The following is a 20,864-nucleotide window of genomic DNA, read 5'->3' as shown; positions in this document are numbered from 1 at the left end:
ACATGGACCTTGACTTAAAACTTTTTTAACATTCATGCTGTATATTTATAAAATATGTGTTACGTGCTACAATGTATGTGCATGTTCACTGTGACTAGATGATTCCTCTGTTTTGCTAATCAAGAAGAAATAGTAGAGAATCATCTTTCTTTTACAGATTGCAGTTTTTTGATTCACTAATAGAGTACATTAGGAATTTCAAGGAAACAACTACAATTAAGAGGTATTAAATTATTTGGTTTAGGTCACATATTTATTAGCAGAAATGAAATTTTTCTCTACTCTTCATGATCCAAGACCAGAGTATTTTTCTCTGTTGTGACATGAAAGAAAAAACTAGCTGATTGCATCACTGTTTAAACATCCTTTATTTCTGTATACATTTTAAACGAAGAGAAAAAAACCTCATTTTTTGTTATATTCATGCAATTAGAGATTCATCGTTTTTTTTTTTTTTTTTGTGGCTTCATAAATATTCTTATCTACCTTCTGCTTTCCGTTTGTTACATGACCTTAAAAAAAAAAACCTCAAACTATTTAATATTCTAGCAGTAAAAAACAATTTGGACACAATACTTGCAACAATTAAATATTTAAATAGCAATATTTAAAGAATCTTTAACATCACTGGTGATATTTAATATGTAGCACACAGTCATTCATGATATAAATTTAAATGCTTTGATTTCATTAGAATCTAACATAAATTGGTTATTCTAAATTACTTTCATTTCTACCCATCTTAATTTTTTCTCTTGCTTTCTTAACTTTAAACTTAAAAATACTCTTTTTCATACCCTCCAATCTTTTTTTTTTTACTTTCTTTTATATTTAAGACAATATGAAGAAATATGTTGTAGACTTTGTTTAATTTATAATATTGGTATAATAAAAATTCTATTCTAATATGGCCTACACACCTCTCAAATTTGTTCAAACAATTGGAAGATACTTTACCCCTCATTACTTCACTCTGCCCTGTATTAACACCCACTTCTCATTGTATCATTGCCTTGTTACATGTTGCCTAACTACCCCTTCTGTAGTGGCCTTTGTGTTCTATGATACATTTATTTAATTCTCTGAACATTATTTGCTTTTCATATTAACTACTTTATGTACTTTTCAATTCCCATACAGAATTATTTCTACTGATTTTCCAGTTACATCCAAAAATTTGAGAATTCTCGAAAAATTAAACATCATCTTGTGCCCATTATGAATGGCACATTTTTTTGAAAATATAATATTTTGTAAAGCTACACTACAATGTATCAGATACTCTATCTTATAATTATTGTAACTTTAATGAAAAGTGGCTATTTTGTAAGAAAAATAAAAACAGCACATAGCAAAAATTCATTAAAAAGTACTACTATTTATGGAGAGTAAATTTCCAGTTTATAGAATTTATCAAATTGGCATGCAAAGTTCATGGAAAGGCAGCAAAGCAGAAGCAATTCATTTTTTCATCCAAAAATATTTTTAAGCACCTCTGTACACCAGAAATGATAGCAGATATAGCTACTTTTATTTTAGAAAAAAATAAATGTACCAGTTTTCTTGAGGAAGCAACCTTTGTCTGGAAAATTTCACTAAAGAGCTTCTTAATAGAGCTTCCTAACTTTATTCACATGTTCACAGACCTAACTCCTCTTCTACTCTCTAGCTACTTAGCTATTTTGCTCTCCATGCACCTTTATTGCACAATGCTTCACCTTCCTTAAGCTTTTTTTATGATTTCGTGTACTATTACTATTAAATTATTTTGTGTACTATTAAATTTTTTAAACTAGATTAAATAATTGGAGATCATCTTGCATTTCTTTTTCATATAAATCTAGGTCCAATATTGGTACTTGGTTGAAATCTGCCTTGGCATCCTTCAATAACAATACATTTACAAATTAGCACTAAGAGAAAATTATTTGATTTGATTTGATATTTGATAAGATGCAAGTCCAAGGACATGGAATTAGTAATAAAAGCAGAATGATAAGTCAAGCATGAGTATGGTTTACAGTTTAAGGTCCTTCTGTTTAGAGATTAGGAAGGATCAAAAGTAGTTAATTTGGGAGAAACGCAGAGAGGAAAAACAATAGGTTTACAGGTGAAAATAATGAGAGTAGATTTTGATTGTTAAGCTTCAGGTGGCTCCATTACTTTCGGGTGGCAATGACTAATACGTAGTAGGAATTATAGGTGTAGCAGTGAGAGGGAGGTGTTAAAATAGATTTGGTAAGACCAAGTATTTGAAATTATTAGATTGGATGTAATCAACTGGGAAAATGTTAGACAAGAAAGAAAAAAGGAAAGAAAGAAGAAAGGAAGGAAGAGGAAGGAAAGGAGGGCGGGAGGAAGAAAAAGAGAGAAGGGAAGGAAAAAAGATGGCTCAGGAGGCTAAGACTAAGACTAGGGGTCGGCTGTCTTAAAGCCAGATTACCACGCATAAACTTAAAGAAGGGCACAATATAAAGAGTTTAATTAATGAATTTAAAAAAGCAATACATGAACATAATTTATAATTTGTAATCAGAGTCTAAGATTCAAGATTTCTATCCTTGAATATAAAATAAGCAATTCCCAGACATTCTGAAGGACCAGTGGAAACATCAAGGTCACCTTACAATGACTAATGTTCCTTAGTAAGGAACAAACTTAAGTAGGAAATAAGAAACTCAGTCAAAAACAAGTTTAGACTATAACGAGTATTAACATAGTTAGAGAAACTGAGGTTCATCCAGGGGGATCAGTTAATAAGAATGAATGCAAATAACCCAGCAGGAGTACCTTATAAAAATCAATGTACGTGCTCAATATTTTCTCTTGTGTCTAGAGTGGGACTCACCTTTAAGGCAGAGTTCGTAAATATAGTCATTTCCACTGCCAGTTCCATGGCGGTGAGAAACCAGGCTTACCCACTCAGTACAGGCAGCTGGGGAACTGCAGGCCTCCCCAGAAGGAGACCAGGCAGGCAGACCTAAAGATGAGGTGCAGGGCCCCAGGCTCAGCTCCTTCCAGATTCTCCAATCAGATCAGACCTCTTCTTCCACAGAAAGGAATGAAAGGCAAAGGGTACAACTCCAGGAAGTTCCTCCACATGGAAACATGAGGGTTGAGCACAAAGCCTTCTCCCCTAATGTAAGTAACCCTTCAGGCTTGTGATCTCTGTGCTCGTCTTCCAGAAGGCATTACTGTTAAAGATAATGAGAAAGGTTTATCATTTCTCCACGCTTCTCTTTTAAAAGCTGCAGCTTTTTATTTTTCTTTGAAAAAGCAAATATATGTGATAGAACAAAGATTCCTCCCTTTTTAGTGCAGCTCTAGGATGGGGTGTTTGAGGTCTTCCATATTAAAGCTAAGGAATAGACCAAGACAGGTACAATTTTCATGAGGCTAAGTCTGTGATACCCTAAGAAGTCACTAGAATATGCGGAAGAACAGGTTACTATTAGCAAGAGAATTGTTCATCTTACAGTTGTTTCATTTTGCCACCAGCATGAAAGGTTTCCTTTCCCTTCATCATTACTTTCTGAGCATAAAATCTGAAGAAACTTTTTCCAACCCAAGAGAGAAGTCGGGTATAAGCAAGCAACTGAAAGCCTGACTCAGAGAAAGAAAATTGGGCTGGGGATTTTCCGTCTTTCCAAACTTTCAGGGTATAGTTATACATTTGTATTTACATCTGCAAAATATCCTTCACTTGAAAAAAAAAGTTGTTGATTATTGGTGAAATTAATAATAATCTGAACCTACCATGTCTTCAATTTCATTCAAAATTTAAAAACAAAGAAAAACATAAATTGGAGTCTGCATATGAAATATAATCCTTCTTAATAAAATGAAATAAAAATAAAAAACAATTTTCAATGTGATAATTAGTTTCTAATAAAAAATTATTATTTACATTAAATTTTTTTCACTCATCCTTCTGCAAATAAGGAATTCAGGTGTTTTTGAACGATAGGATGGGCCACAGAGAAGGTGTGAAATAGCTCTAGAACAAAGTGAGTCATATAAATGATTTACTATGTTCTGCTACTAATCATGGGTTGCTGAGATTATCACAATGGAAAATACTGATTTGCTTATAAGAAAGTATAAAATCAAAACTGAGTCAGGCCTCAAAGTACACCACAGAATGATGCCCTATAAAATCCTACAAAGACAAGCTGTGTTGTTAGTCGGCCTCCACACTACCTGGTTTTGCAAGATGCCCTTGATTGATGCAGAGTCAGCTATCCTTAAATCAACACAGTATGTTAATAGTGAAGAAATGTGTTTGTAATTGCACTTGTTTGTGAGAGTTCTATGAAATCCTGAAGACAGATTGCACACTGCAATATCAGATGAACTACTAAACCAGCACTCCAAAGATAACAGTCCCATATGTCATTGATAAATGATACACAACACATGCATTCTGGTTAAAATTTGTATTTGGTAGTCAATCTAAATAAGTATGGTACACCATGTAATAGATTTTTAAAAAGGTCTTAACTAAAGGCATGAGTTTGGGGAAGACAAATATACCAAAAAGATATTACAAGATATTCAGTCACTACCCCTTTCAAAATAACCCAGCATTATTCAAGATTATTTTCCTTAGATTGCCCAAATGGATTAATTACAATATTAAAAATATTGCAATGATTGTAGTAATTTAAAAATAACATGGCAAATGAATATGTGAACAGAGAAGGCAGTCATAAGAATCCATTTGCTGTGTATCCATATATAAATTAAATTATCTTATTTTAATCCTTGCTTTTTGAACATCTGTCTCAGTATACGTCTAGTTCCATCCACTTTCACCTGTACACGCCATGTAAGACATTATTTATATTGGCATTATATTATTATTATTATTATTATTATTATTATCATCATCATCAAATGTACTTCTAAAGAATTATATACCAGACTATTGAATTAATAGTGAAAATTTAAGTTGAGGTAATCACATGTGTATTAAGTTTCTTTAATATTCACTTGACAGAAAACAAACCGAATGAAGAAGAATTTTTAAAAAGGCTGATTGCACAATAACTGAAGACAGGGGTGGGGGTGACATACACGTAAGAGTGAATCTAGGACTCACATACTATCCTTAGAATTCTTACTGTCTACTTGTCCCTGCTTCTCTTTGTATTTTGGCCACATTCTCTGTTACTACAGACAGGATTCTTCCATGTGGTGGGGAAAATGAGCAATGACAGCGTTTAGTGAACATCTCTCCTGCACTGGGAAACCAGAAGCAAGAGATAAATTTTAACCCTCCTTGAGAAGAAAGAATGTCCCAGTCTAGTTCAAATTATGTGCCCATCCCTGAAACCAATCACTGTTTACAGGAAAAATGAGGCAGATGGCCTAAGTCACATGTCTTCTCCTGAATCTGGGAGTGGTTCAGATGATATGGTTGATAAAGCCACAATTGGAAATTTAAATATTTCCCAAAGACAGAGGTTTAAGGCACAGACAAAATCAAGAGATGTTCACTGCACCATTTAGCAAAGTATGCATATTTATTTTCTAGTACTATTTAGCTTCCCCACAAGCCGATTTTTCAAAGTTTTCTCCAGTTCACACAGGAATAGCTGATGAACATACATAAGTTTCAGTACACAATGTTTCTTCTTTGTAGACATAATCATATTTGCTTCACTTCGTTTGAGTAGATTTTTGTCATTTGTAGCTGAGAGACCTAATTGACAAGGTTTTCCACATTTAGTTCGATTCATTATAATTATAGTTATACCAAATGAAAAAGAGTAAGGCCCAAATGAAAACAAAATAAAACAGAAAAAGCAAAGCAAGTCCAGGTTTTTATTAATTTCACCAAGTTATCCTTATTTATTTATTTTAACTTCTGGACCTTCCTTAGTCTGCCTTTTAAGAGCGACCATGCCTCAAAGTAAGAATCCAAGTGTTGCATTCATTTCAATGAACAATTATGAATTACTTTTTGGTGAATTATAGACAATGACTCCATTTCCACTACAAGACCTCCTTGTTCTTGATTAAATTTCTTATTTATAACAATAGAAATAGAAAATCATTTTGGTTTTTACAACATCGTTAGATGAACATATTGCTAAATTTTCTGTCCATTATGTGGAAGAGAATTAGATTATCATTAGTCTAAGCTTTTATTTGAAAATGCTGGGAACAAGAATGCTCACTAGGAGTGTTTTGTCTTGGAGAAGACAGGAGAAATATGAGGAATTTTACAGAGCTTTAGCAAACGGGGATATGCAAAATTCAGATAATTTTGAAAATAGTTGGCCGAAATCAGTTCTGGGAAGAGGGAGAAATTATTCTGTGGATTAGTAGTTATTTATTGATCGATTCAAATATATCAAAAAGTGTGAGGAGGAAGAGTTAAGAGCTAGATGATGTATAAGTAGGTGGGAAGGAACAATTGTGGGAGACAAAGATGTGCAAAGATCACAGTAGAAAATTTAGTGTTTCAATGTCTCTTACAATTGTATTGTAGCTTATGGAGTATCAATTGATCTCCCCTCATTTATTTTTGGGTAATATTGTCTAGATAGCATATGAATAGAAATCATTAATGTACCTCCTTATTTATTTACAAGAAGGTCTAACTTTATGGATTTCTTTAAAAATGTTATTTGTTCTTAATCTAACCAACAACTAAAAACAAAACAAAACATAAAAAAAAAAAAACCTCACTCTTTGTCAATAAAAAAAAAATTAGAATATTCCTCTGATAACTGTTCTGTGCTCTAATGCCATCTATAATTGAATAATAAAAAAATATGTAAGGGTTGTTTAGTACATAAATGTAACATTCATACATATATAATATAATACAATAGTTAAACGAATGGATAAATATCCTAATTTAATTCTAATTCCCTTGAAATCTATGTCACCTTTAAAATAAATTACTTGGAAAATTGTGTCAGTAATTCTGTTCACTGGAAACCATATAATAGGATCCTGAAAATGTATGATAGCTGAATAACATTCATTTTTGGATTCCTTCTCTAATAAAGTATTAATGCAGTGCTGTCCATTATATAATATGCTCAACTGGTTTACCTTCTTGAGTAATAGTTATCAGGGTAACACAAGATAATAATTCAGTATATCAGCCTAATTTGAATCAATTGGTTGCTTTATTGAACAATGTAATTAAAACATGTCTGATCTGTTGAGTATTTAAATGTATTCACATAGTGATAAAACAGGTTTAAGCAACATTTAAAGATTCCCAATTACCACCATAAAACAACATGGTAAGAAAAGCAAAGAAACCAAGAGATATCTATCTATGCACAGTGTTCATTAGAGCCACTATTTCTTTGGTTAGATGGATTTTGAAAACAAAGTATTTGTATAAATAATACAGTCCCCACAACAGAGAATATCCCTGTTATAACACAAAAAAATTATAATATACCAGTAACTTCAATTCTCCCAAAAGACTGGAGTAATCTGGGAAGCATATATATTTCACTTTGTAAATATTTTATTGTCAATACATACTTTAAGCAAGCATTAATGTAATGCGTAGTGCCATTGTTTTTAGAAAGCCATTTCCATAATTCTAATAATTAAGGTTTTCTCAAACACAACTGCCTGCTATTGGTTTACATTGAAAACATAATAAAAATCATAAATAAAAATTATCTGAAGTAGAAAGCTTGTGACTGAATAATCAGTTCCTTATAAGTTTAAACTTAAATGTGTCTTCTCTCCTGGCTGACAGCCTCCCGAAACGAATGCAGCAGGTGAGTAACATTAACTGCCTCACATAAAATTAAAAATTGGAAATTTTCCATTAAAGCCATTGGACGCTTTATTCTGCAGCCTTCCCTGTTTGTACAGAAATCCAGTGACACTAAACTCTATTGCCTGTCAGGAGGAAGAATTGCATGGTGGTTAGACATGCAGATTCTAGAGACAGTTAGCCGGGTTCAGACCTTGACTCTACCACTCAACGCCTTTAGAACACAGGACAAATCACTTAAAATATGCACCTTAATGTACTTGCCCTTCAAATGACAGAAATAAGAAATGAAAACCTACCTCACACTATTACCGTGATGGTTAAATGGTTGGGTATGTGCAAAGCACTTAGAATAGTGCCTGGTTCACAGTGTAAACTGTTTAAATGTGAACTGTTCATATTATTGTATATTCCTGTTCGAGATGTTCAGAGCATCTTTCTATGGAGGAAAGCCTTTAAACAAAATTTAAGGCATAAGCCTGGAGCAGAGACAAGTAATTTGGGCAACCGATGACTAACTTGAGAGTGTCAGTAAAGACTTGGTAGGAAGTGTGGTGATACCCGTCAAAACCCAACATCCCAGGAGCATGCAAGCAGACAGCAATTAAGGATCAAACTCCTATTTTCTTGCTCTTTTTCTTCTTTCAAAAGTTGTTCTTTGAGTAAAATTCTATGAGGCTACTTTCAATGTAGTTTTGGTTTATAGTCTCAGTTCTCAGTCAGTCTCCAAGAAAATACTCAAAAAAAGTCTAAATTTGGGAGAATAATTTTAATTATCCTTTTACGGATAAAAGAATTCAATTTAAATATGACTAATTGATCTTCCTTAGAAGATCACAACTAATTACAACAGGCAATCCCATGATAATGAACCAGTCAGTTTTCTGATTCCTATTTCATACTCTTTCCCCTGTTCTAAGACTTTGAATAATAAAATTTATAGACTGAAATACTTCCATTTGGAATCTCACTATATCAAGCCAATCAGGAACAAATTCAATAAAAAATAATGAAATGTGTGAACTATACAAAAATGAAAGATATTAGTAGTGGAACTGACCGTACTATACAAGTTGAAATTGCAGGGCATGACTAATGCCTAAGAAAAGGCATTTCTTTTCTGAAGTCATTAAAAAGTGCATTTTCCAAAGTCAGTTATATTTCCTCCTCTGGTTTTCTACCTCTCACTGTCAATAGTACCATTCTCTCAATGTGAATGGCGATCTGGAGGTTCGTCCTAGACCTTGCCTCCTCTCTTGCCCCAATTTCTTTGCAAAAAGCCAAATTACTATACTTCAAAATCCCTTTCATCTGCTCTCTAGCTCTTCTCTTCCCATGTTCTCTACCTCAGTTCCAGCTCTCACCAGTTTTGCCTGGACTGTCTCCTGGCTTCTTTTCTCTGTCATCTTCCATCAAAATCAAGGAATAACAAAACACTAGCATGAAAAATAAAGGCCCCATGTAATGTGACCCAATCCATGTTTCCATATTTCTTACTATCCCCTACCTGCACCCCACATCCTTCACTGCAGCCTACACAACCATTTTTCTGTACTCCAGAGTGTTAGCATGTTCTCACGTTTCCATGCCTTTGTACATGCTATTCCCTTGACCGAAAATGTCCTTTTCTTCCTCCTCCTTTTCATGCCTTAAGATTAGATTTAAATATTTCCTCTTCCAAATTTCCATATTCTGGGTTAGCTACTGAAGTAATTATTGTTTTGTTACTGTTACTTTTTGCCCAGAAGTGGGAGAATACACAGCCCTAGCTTGACCTGTCACAATATCCCACTCCTCTGGCAATAGTCATTTGTCTAGAACTGGTTTAGCCTGTCCAATCAGCATCCTCTTCTGAGATTTTCTTTACTGTACCAGTAAGGAAACTCTCCATTTTTCCTGGCACATAAAGCAGGAAACATATAAACCTGGGTCACTTAGTGGGCCTATTCTTCATCACATGAAAAAGTCTGTGTGTAGGAGAAGGAATGATGCCAAATAGAGAGGAAAGATAGGTAGAAAGATAATACTGGCAGAATTAAATTTCTTTGATAAATTCTGAGATCCTCCGGGATGCCAGAGTTCCCATAGAACTTCCTTTGATTATGACAGCTTCTTTGTTATCCTTCCAATTTAGCTCCTTTTTTGTTTAAGCAAGTTTATTGAGTTTCTGTCACTTGCAACCAGAGTCCTGACTAATAAAAATACTCACCCTTGACCACATGCTTTCAGAGCACTCTCATGTCCTATTGTGTGGTGTTTATTTTCTCACATATTCTCTAAATAAAACTGAATACTTTTGGAGGAAGCATAGGAGGTAGGGCTTTTTTGATATTATGATATATATACATTGGTTTCATCCATGATTCCTGGCTTTCCAAGGCAGGACTCTGATCTCGCCCTGACTTTCTGTCTTGGAGCTGGTCATAAAGAAATCTTCTGACTTATCTTGTCTGATTATAGGTGATAAGGCCCAGATTTCAGGAGGGGCCTTGCCCCATAAATGGGAGGAAAAAATGCTGCACTGAGAGGCCAAGAAGAATCTGGACAACAGGCCTTTCTGGGATTTCCCCCTCATTTTGTTAGTATTAGATTATACCCTTTTTGTCCAATCACATATCTACATGGTTGTCCAGGCTTCAATCATGCCTATGAAATGAACTTTCTGTAAAAACCCAAGAGCGCAGAGTTTGGCAAGCTTCCAGATAGTTGAACACACAGAAGTCCCCAGAGGGGGGCATGCCCATGGGAACCTTGTGCTCCTGCCCCCACCCCTTGCCCTATGCATCTCTTCATCTGTATCCTTTGCAGTATCCTTTATAATAAACCAGTAAAGGTAAGTAAGTGTTTCCCTGAGTTCTGTGAAACACTCTAGCAAATTAATTGTACCCAAGGAGGGGATCCGTGAACCCTGATTTTATAGCTTGTTGGTCATAAGCACAGGTAAAACAACCTGGGGCTTATGATTAGCATTGGAAGTGAGGGAAAGTCTTGAAGACTGAGTCCTCAACTTAGTGTCCACTTTGAATTGGAGGACATCCAGCTGGTGTCCACTGGAGAACTGATCGCTTGCTTGCTTGCTCATGGGGAGAAATCTCCATGCATCTGGTATCAGAATTGTGTTGTGAGAGTACAGTGGGGAAAAACTAAACTGAGTAGTTTTGTTTTTCCCACTCAGCTTCGTATCTAATTCTGCAAAATAGTAGCATAATAAAAATATAGAATTGTTGAATAAATATGTTAACAGATGATTAAATTAGCAAAACTTTGAAAATAAAGCAAATTTAAACATTACATGCAATTACGAATTTTTAAATAACAAATTTTTATAAATTTTAATTTTTTCTCTTAATAAATTAACTAATTATAATATTTGACCCCAATTATCATGTAGCTTAATGCTATCATTTTGCAGATGAAAAATATAGGTCCCCAAATGATGAAACTTCACTAAGATACATGGTAGCTTTGTGACAATCTTCTTAATTTTACACTTAGTGTAATCTTTCACTTACACTAAGAGGACAAAAAAAAAAAAATAGTAAAAAAAGAATATCCAGGGAAAAGTAATTCATGACTTAAATTAGATACAGTTACTTAGTTATCTTTATTAGTGTCACTGCTTTCACTTACTTATTGCTTCCTCTATTTATATTTATTGTTTCTGCATTTAACAATGAATTTCCTAGGAATTAAAACTCTAACTTTTAAAAATATAATTTTTTTTCTCTTCATGTTTGTCCAGCAGAGAGTAAATCAATAGTAAAGGACAGAGTGAGCCTGTCAATATGACACACCAGGATACATAATTGATTCTTAAGCTTTTGACATCTGCCCCAAGTATGTACTGTGAGCACTGTCGATCAAAACTCTTTAAAGATTTTTTTCCTATATTAGAAATAAACAGTGAAAACTAATGTGAATCAACCTTTAAAATATTCTCTAAAACAGACTTCTCACAGAGTACCTGATGAAAAATGAAATCTTTCAGAAATATGCCTATATATTTTAATCTTTAAGTTGTATAGAATTCCAAATGAGAGAAAAAGCATGTGAAATTTAAAAAGACAAAATGTATTCATTTTTTTCCTTTTTTCAGTTAGAAAAAAAGTATTTTTTCTTTAAGAAATATTAAGATTAAGCTGCTTACATGAAAATTTTATCAAGCAACTTAGGGATTAATCTATTTAATTTGTTACCTGTAAAAAATCTCTTTGTTTTACTCATACACCACATCTATTTTTTCAGAAAATTAATCACCATAACATCAAGGTATATCCCAAATTTGATCACTCCTTACCACTTCTTCTACTGTCATCTTTATTCAAGCCACTATCATCTTTCACTTGAATTATTTCAGTAGATAGTTCAATAGAGTTTGAACTGATAAGATTATCTGTTTTACCTTCCTGGGCACCCCATCTCCCGCTTTCTGTTCTACACACATTGCCCAGAAGGATCCCATTAAAACATAACTTAGATTTTGTCTCTCCTATGTTTTCCCACCTTACTCAGATAAATAGGAGTGTTTATGATGACCTACCAGGCCTGTATGATCTAGCCCGAAGTTACCTCTCAGAGTGCCATTTACTGAGTCCCCCTCACTGTGTTTCCTGCCATCCTGTCTTCCTTACTGTTCTGTGAACACACCATCCATGCCTGCAGTTCAGGGCATGCACTTTTCTTTCTTCTGTCTGAAATGCTCTGTGCCCTATTATATATACAACTTGCTTATTTACTTCCTTCAGATTATCTACATAAATGTCACCTTTTCAGAGAGACTTTGAGTGACCATTCTATATAGAATTATCCACACTCCTGCAGAATGCTTTGTTTTCTCATAGCAAGTATCACCAGTTTATATACTGAATGTTTGTCTTCTATTTTTATTCACTACAATGTAAGATACATTAGGGTAGAGACATGATTTGTTCACTGCCATATCCTCAGAAACAAGTGAAGGCTCAACAATATTTACTGTGTGAAAAAATAAATTAGTTTTAAAAAATGGAATAGCAGCTTTTGTAATCTATGCTGAAGCATTTAAGTATATTTATATTGTTTCTCAGTATTGTCATTAGTTCAATCATTTTCATTGCAAAAATTGTGGTTTTTACTCTAAATAAATTTTACAAATTTTACAATCAAAGTGTGATTTAAAGAAAATACGATATATATTTATATTTCTTTCAGTTTAGAGAGTTTGAGAATGTATTCTTCCCAATTTGAACCTTCAGAGAGACCACAGCCCTGGCCAACACCTTAATTACAATCTTGCAAAAACTTCTGAAGGACAAGACCCAGATAAGCTGTTTTCCAGGTTCCTGATTCCCAGAAACTGTGAAATAATATATCTGTATTGTTTTTAGTGATAAGTTTTGGCATAATTTGTTATGCAACAACAGATTAATATGGATTAGGTAATCCATTGATTAGGTAATTTTTCATAAATTAATTTGTGCACAGAATGTAAAACGTAAATTTTTTCTGGTGTTTTCTGAAGAATTTTTGGGCAGTATAGAAATTTATCATTAACAAAGTATAGTTTTTTTCCAAAATAGATTTTTCTTAACCCTCAAAGGCATTACCACCCAGATCTAAGAAAATCACAACTTCTTAAGGTTTTTTTCATTTTTTAAAATACAGAGATGTTAGAAAAAAAATTCCAACACATATTACATGTAAAGATAATTTTGTTTGATTTGTTTGTTGTGCTTAATTGGTTTCCCACATATTCTGTTTTGTTGTTTCTAAAAAAAAAAAAAAAAAAGTTGCTTTTCTGTGTAACTTTCCCTTTTGTATCTCTTGTAATGTCTTTTTGATAGTTTATTCTGTTCATTTTTGTGTTTGACAATCCCTGAGATTATTTTTTGCCTCCACAATCTCTCACCTAATTTTATGACCACTTTTTTTCTTTGTGACTATTATTTTCTTTTGAAGTACTGCAGTTTTTCCCCACAGTGATATATCAACTCTTCCTCTTTTACTTTAACTAAGACCTCATATTGCATATCAATGCCAAAGACCACCAAGGCTTTAGGGGTTGCTATTATACTTCAGCAAAATTAACTTAGCACATTTCTATTACAACACAATAGTTGATCATTTGTAAAAACAAGAAACTCAAGGAGAGCTTTTACTATGGGAAAAGAGTTGGCTGTAGCTAAAGCTAATAGAATGTATAAACCACAAATCCAGCATCATTAACCTAGAATTTTTTACTATATGTCTCTAGAAAAAGAAGTGGGTGGTCAATATCTTGACGAGGAAGAGAACCATGCAATCAAGTATTCAATCCTCACCTGCTGAACACATATTCAGTGTTCAGCAGGTGAGGATTGAAAACAGAGAGTCATTTTAAGATAGTTTTGCCATGGAAAGAAAGTGATTGCTGTGTTCTTTTGTGCTATTGATGAATTGCATTAAATCTCTATGTAATTAAATGTTTATTGTAACCTGGCTGAAATTGTTCATTTCATTAGATTTGCGACAAAAAATTACTGTATTTCATTCCCTTTATTTCTTCGTAGTATATGTCTCTATGCATAACTACAACCTAGAGCTTAATTATGTGTCTCCAATATAATGCAATTCAAACTATTAATTACTTGTCCTTGGGACTTCTTACCATCATATATAAGGAAATAAGAAGGGGAAAATAACAGAATGACTTATGCAATCCTTAACAACACAAACACTTATTTTCTTGTTCCAATTTATTTTCTACACAGGACCTAGCCTTCAATTCAGCAGATACATTCTATTGTAAATAATTAACATCCTGATGTCATGCATGTTCAAGTGCTAGTTTCAGCTAAATGAAATTGCAAATTTTTAAAGTGCATAATAGCTTAATAACAGTAATTATATACTTGTATTGCTCAACCTAACAGGATACCTGATTTCCAATCATTCTCTTAAGAAACTTTAACCTACATTTGGGTTATTATTCACTTGAAATGAATATTTGCTTCCCACATTGTTTCAAAACCCATTGGACACCTTTTCCTGTAAGAAGATACTGTCTTTTCCAATCTCAGTTATAATTATATTACAGCATATCTCCAGACTTGAGACAATACAATTTTGTGTATAACATCAACTGGATTATCTCTTGCCCCAGGTGTGAGCCTACAGCTGGGCCAGGCTCACATTTGTGTTTCAGTTGTCTGTAATTACCTATGAGAACTTGAATCAGCTTTTTAAAGCCAGGACTGAACTTCACTTATCATCTATGGAACACACAGTCAAAGTGATTTTTTCAAAATCATTGCAGGTATGGTATATACGATAATATTAGTGTTAAAAGATAAACTTTGGCACATAAAATTTTAAAGTGTTTATTCAAGCAGGCAGCCAAGGAAGCCATAGTTTTAAAGCCACCTCAGGCTAATGGCCCACCATTTACGTATTTTAACAGTAGAAAACTTAGAATACACAATTAAGCCAAATGAAAAAATGAAACCAATTTTTACATAGAATACTCCTATTAATATTCTAATGGATGTTCTAGAATTTTTCCAATATTTGCATAAATATATGAACATACATTATATCTCCTGTGTGTGTGTGTGTGTGTGTGTGTGTAGCTGCATAGAAAAAAAGTACGGTTGATGGACCCATTAACATTTTCTTCTTCTGAATTCTTTTTACTATAGGATCCTCTATCATAATGCATCTATGAACATTTTGAGGCAAACAGTGCCTATCAACAATTTTGTCATTTTTTTCAGAAATATGAGTGTTTGTTCTTTTAATGCTGGTACTCAAATTTATGCTTCAACTCATATAAAATCAAATGTCATAGAAATGAAACATTGTCTACTAAGTTAAAGGCAAAACAAAAATTAGCTGGCTACTTAATTCAATAAATAAAGTCAGATAAAAATAAAAGATTCCAGAATAATTTAATGTCTTCTTAATAAATCTGAGAAAATAATAGCTAAAACTATAATTTAATTTGTAATTAGGTAAGCAAATGTTTCCAAAAATGTTTCATAAAATAATATGTATTATATGTAGTGCATCTTTTTAGGGAAAAAAGTAGTTCATTAACTAAGTGTGGACATAATTAGTTATTTTAAGTGAAGCAGATTTTATTGTTGTTGTCTGTTATTGTATTTTTTGTGTGTAAGTTTTTAACCTCAGACCTTCTAATATCTTTTTTTGTGTGTGTGTGTGTGACCGGTTGGACCGCGCTCAGCCAGTGAGCACACGGGCCATTCCTATATAGGATCCGAACCCGTGGCGGGAGCGTCAACGCGCTCCCAGCGCCACACTCTCTCGAGTGCACCACGGGCTCAGCCCCTAATATCTTTAAATATGCTAATGTGAATTGTAAATGTTCAGTACCAGAAAGTAGATACAATGTTTCCCCAAATTTTTGCCTATTTAGATCCCACAGTCCTTTTATTTGAAAGATCTGACTACTATTTTAATAAACAACTCCTGGCAAATGCTTGCCTAAAAATATCAAAAAACCATTTTTCTTGAATGTTTAATATGTTGTTTCTTGTAGCGGGTTCTATTTAGCAGTCTGTGTAGACTAGATTGTATGCCTTATGCAAATTTCTAACATCATAGCCTCACGTGACTTTAAACTCTTTAAATTTGGTAGCTCCGTGAACTCCCCCTACTCTTGGTTTCCAAGGCGTTTTGACATCAATTTCTATTGCTTAATTGTAAACACTGAAATATTTCTCTTTCATCACCTCTTCTATTTTACTTATTTCATTTCTTGATTGAACAAATTTCCAATTTTGCAACATTCCAGTCAGTATTTCAGTGTCCCTCTTCGTTTCTCCACATTGGTTTTGTTTATTGTTGTACCGAATTGAAATTTAAGACTACCATTTTAGAATATGCTCACTACTCCTATAAAATCCTTCAGAATCTATAGGCCTTCTACACTTTTCTCTTGATCAGTTTCCAAATGAGTCATATAAGTGCCGACCTATTTCACAATCACCCTACACTCAACTTCCCTCAGTGCAGAACCTTATTGACAGATGTCTCAAAATTATTCTAATAAGGTTAACCATAAATTCCTGTATGTATACTCAGTGAGCCTCCACTGCTACTGTGAAATCTGTGTGTGTGTGTGTGTGTGTGTGTGTGTGTGTGTGTGTGTGTGTGTGTGTGTGTGTCTTTGTCTTATTGATAACGTTACCAGAGTTTGCACATGAACTATCCCATGCCTCCAGAAGGTCCATACTCCACTTTGAAAACCTAAGAAAATGATCTCGTCTCCCAATTTTCAGAAAATGCTAAGTCATTCTTTTTATTTCATCTCATTTTCCAAGAACAAAACCTCTCTATTTGCCAGGACTAATCCTCTGCATTTATTTTGCATTTCATTGTTTCTTACTTTCTTCAGGACTCTTTCATCAGTCTTTTCCCTTATGCACATCTTCAATCTTATTAAACATTCTGCTTTCCTTCCTTCAGCTTAAAATATTCATAGGTCTACCATAACATAAAATATCAAATTCCTTTATTCCTTATCTTTCTTCCTCAGCTTCCAAAGACTAGTTCACATGAACTCCCCTTTCTCAATATCCATTCCCTCAATCAACTGTAATATGATCCTCGCCACGTTCCTGAAAGCGATTCTCCAGTCAGCAGTTAACTTCCTTATCAGCAAACCTGAAACCTTTCAGTTCTCATCCTAATTGTGTCTAAACAGTTGGCCCATTGAGTGTCTCATCTTATTTGACTTCTTTTCTTGTTTGGCCTTTAGGATCTTGTACTATCCAGTCTTTCCTGTCTGTGGCCTCTTCTCTGTCTACTTTGCTGATTCGGAATTCTATTGTGCATATTTATTTATGCCACCATGTGGTGATCTCATCCATTTCCATAACTTTAGTTCTCACCCTCCATGGCTCCGCTTGTCATTCTTGGCTGCACACTGGAAAGATTTAAAAATTATTGATAACCAGGTCCACCCCCAACTACTCTGATTTAATTGGCCTGTGTGTAGCGTGAACATTGAGATCTTTATAATCTTTTCAAATCATTATAACGAACAGCCAAGGCAAGGCTCTGTGGATTTTCTCTTGGTTGTAACAACTGATTTTTCATTTCTAACAATGCCTCAGAATCAGCAAATCAATATCTCTAATCTTACATCTGTTTTTGATTGTACTAAGTTCCAATCAATTCATACTTTTATATTCCTTTTTTGTCTCTTTTCTTCACTATACTGAATTTTCAAATACTTTTCTACAAATGATATTGCTGAGCATATTTTATATCTTTTCCTTTATAATCCCAGCTGCAGTCACCCTTTAGCACCTCACTGCTTCTGCCTGACTTTTGCAATAGCATCTATTTGGTATGCCTTTCCAGAATAATATGTTCAGAAAGCAGAATGATTATATTATTGCCAATTTATTGCCTACTCAAATTTAATACAAGCTCATACAACGTTTATTTTTGGCTGTTTCCAAGTCTGTTTCCTTTAGCCAAACTAGACTCCTTAGACCTTTTGTTCATTCATCCATCTTTTTATTCCATTGCTTATGCTGTTTTTTTCACCTCTCTAAGGATAACTTTCCAAGTCTTCAGAATCTAAAATAAAATTTTTGACATGCATTTTGTTTCAAATCTGACTGCATTATCAAGAGAAATTTGCTTGTCCTCTTTTAGATTCAGGTCTTTTGTTTGTTTTTTAATCTGTAAATCGAGATGATAATATCTGTCTCTCAGAGTTGTGAAATTGAAATAAGATAATAATTGCAAAGAACCTAGCTATATATAGCTTAAATTATAAATACGAAAATGTTAGCTTCCTTTCCTAACTGATTTTCCCTTCCATACAGGCCTTCTTTAAATTTCTGTCATGTTACCATTTATTATCATCACTCAACTCTTTTATGGTTTTGTGTCTTGCCTCCTCAACAAGCTCTTACAGACTGCACTCCTGTCCTGAATCATACTTCTTTTGTATCTACCAAAGTACTTAATATGAATTATATTCATTGTAGGGCTCATCAAATATTTGTTGAATGGATTTTACTAAACAAATTATGAAATCATCTATTGAAGTACATACCAAAATCTTGTGTCTAAATTGTGAAGGATTTCATGGGAGCTCCTATTTTGCGGCTGAAAAAACAAAGCCATGTAACTTTTGGTATTTAAAAAGAAAAATAAAAGGAAGGAAGAAAGAAAGAACGGGAAAAAGGGGGGGAGGGAACAATTACAATTATTTTTAAAAATCAAAATGCATATGTAGTTTAAGACCAGGTACAGGTGTGATACAGCCAGAGAACTAATTTTATGCTTTGTCTACAATGTTAACCATACAGAAATGCTGGAAGAGAAATACTCTGACATGCTTTTGTTTTAACAGCTCTAAAATGTAAGTAAATTTGCTTTTAACTTACTTCCATAGGTCGATATCATGTATGGAGATATTTTGAGGTTTTTCTAAAGCTTCAAAGAACTACCATACTGTATTTAAAGTGAGATCAGCATTGTATATACTGTAAATATTGTGTTTTTTCCCCAGATTTAAAATATTTAATACATTCTTATAATTTCTTTTTCTTTTTCTATTTCATTTTTTTGTTTTACTTTTATCCAGGCAAGCAAAGCACTGATGCTGCACAATAAAAAGATACAAATATATTACTGACACCACATCAATTACTACAGGCCAAAGGACATTTTCTAAGAATTGCTCCTCTTTGAAGCATGTAATCTCAGACAAATGTGTAAAGAGCTATCTACTGATCCAATGTAGCCAACTCCAATTAGCAAGACATCTATGAGTACACATATTCCCAGGCCACTGAAGCTGAAAAGCTTACCGAAGCCTTCTCACCACAGGCCCAGGTAGAAATGGACTGCTCCAAACCCACGAAGGGTGATGCTTAGAGCCAGTAAATCACTTTTAGCCTCCAAAATGTGCTACAGCATTTTGGAAAAAGTATGGTTACCCAAGTAACAAATGTGGTACTGCACCATGCAGGTAGCAGTGGAATGCTGCTGAGGACAGGACACCTCATGCAGTTGGTAGAAGTGAAATACTCATAATCTGTTCCTGGAAGCTGGGAGCAAAATCTGTAAATTATGTTGATGTTGAAGTTCTTTTGGGGTTTGAACTCTTGATTGACACAGATAATAGGTTTCACTACACAGTCAAAAGTGATAAGCGTCCCATAGACATGGAGAAATTTGGCATGCAGGCTACAAAGTCTGCAGGAATCTACTGCACAAACCATTGCTTGGACACTTCAGTATATAAGGTGGGAATTTTGTACTTTCACTGCCCAACAGGATGTAGCACGTGAAGGGAAAAGTGCCAAGTGGCACAGGGAATGGAGGCCCACAATGGGCCTCCTGTAGCAACTCATTCTTCTTATCTGTCATGATTTTTTTGTTTTCATATCATTTATTATACAGGCTATGATCTGGTCTCTGTCCCCGGACTCTCTTTGTTGAATGTGCTACCTGAAGTTCAGGTCTATCCAAGTTCATCTTCCTCACCCATCCCTAGAGTCATGTGTATTAAGCTTCAGACTAAAATCCAAGATGTCTCTATTATAATTAGAGTACAGTCACCTCTCAATTATCTATGATAATGGGTTACTGGGAGAGCCTGGATAAACAAATTGGTTTGGAGATTTGTCACCTTGAGTGAACTCTCCCATGCTATCCCTTAGGAGTGGCAGAAAGGGTAGGGTGAGGGAAAAGAGCAGGCTGACTCCTCACAGTGACTCACGTTCCAGAAAGTAGCTACACAGATAACTTCTGGAATGTCCCTGTGTCACTCCTGTCTCAGACATGAAGGGACTGACAAAACTGAGAGCCTCTAACAACAAACGTTTGTTGAGTAAAGGAACGAATAAGAGAGGATTTACTTGATGTGGTTCCAGTGGAGAAGAGGTCTCTTCTTTCACATTAGTCACAAGCTTGGAATGAATGAATGCATTCACTGAAAAAACAACGTGGTAGTGCAAACTCCTTTAAAGAAGCTATACTTAGATGAGAGACATTTTGTTAAGGTGCTCATAAATCATGGGCAACCTGTACTGTAAAATCTATTCACTGCAATCAAGCAACAGACAACAATGAAACATTTTAAAATCAATGCTATATATGG

The 20,864-nt window shown here is 34.1% G+C and overlaps 1 pseudogene; it reads right to left on the bottom strand.

The window, feature by feature from the left end:
* Positions 1–19,429: 19,429 nt before the first annotated feature.
* Positions 19,430–20,115, bottom strand: LOC134391647 (TM2 domain-containing protein 3-like; annotated as a pseudogene).
* Between the last annotated feature and the right edge of the window lie 749 nt (positions 20,116–20,864).

The sequence above is a fragment of the Cynocephalus volans genome, chromosome 12, assembly GCF_027409185.1.
Source record: "Cynocephalus volans isolate mCynVol1 chromosome 12, mCynVol1.pri, whole genome shotgun sequence".
Classification (NCBI taxonomy): Eukaryota; Metazoa; Chordata; class Mammalia; order Dermoptera; family Cynocephalidae; genus Cynocephalus; species Cynocephalus volans.
The sequence above is the reverse complement of the archived record's forward strand: the minus strand, read 5'-3'. Positions and strand labels throughout refer to the sequence as shown.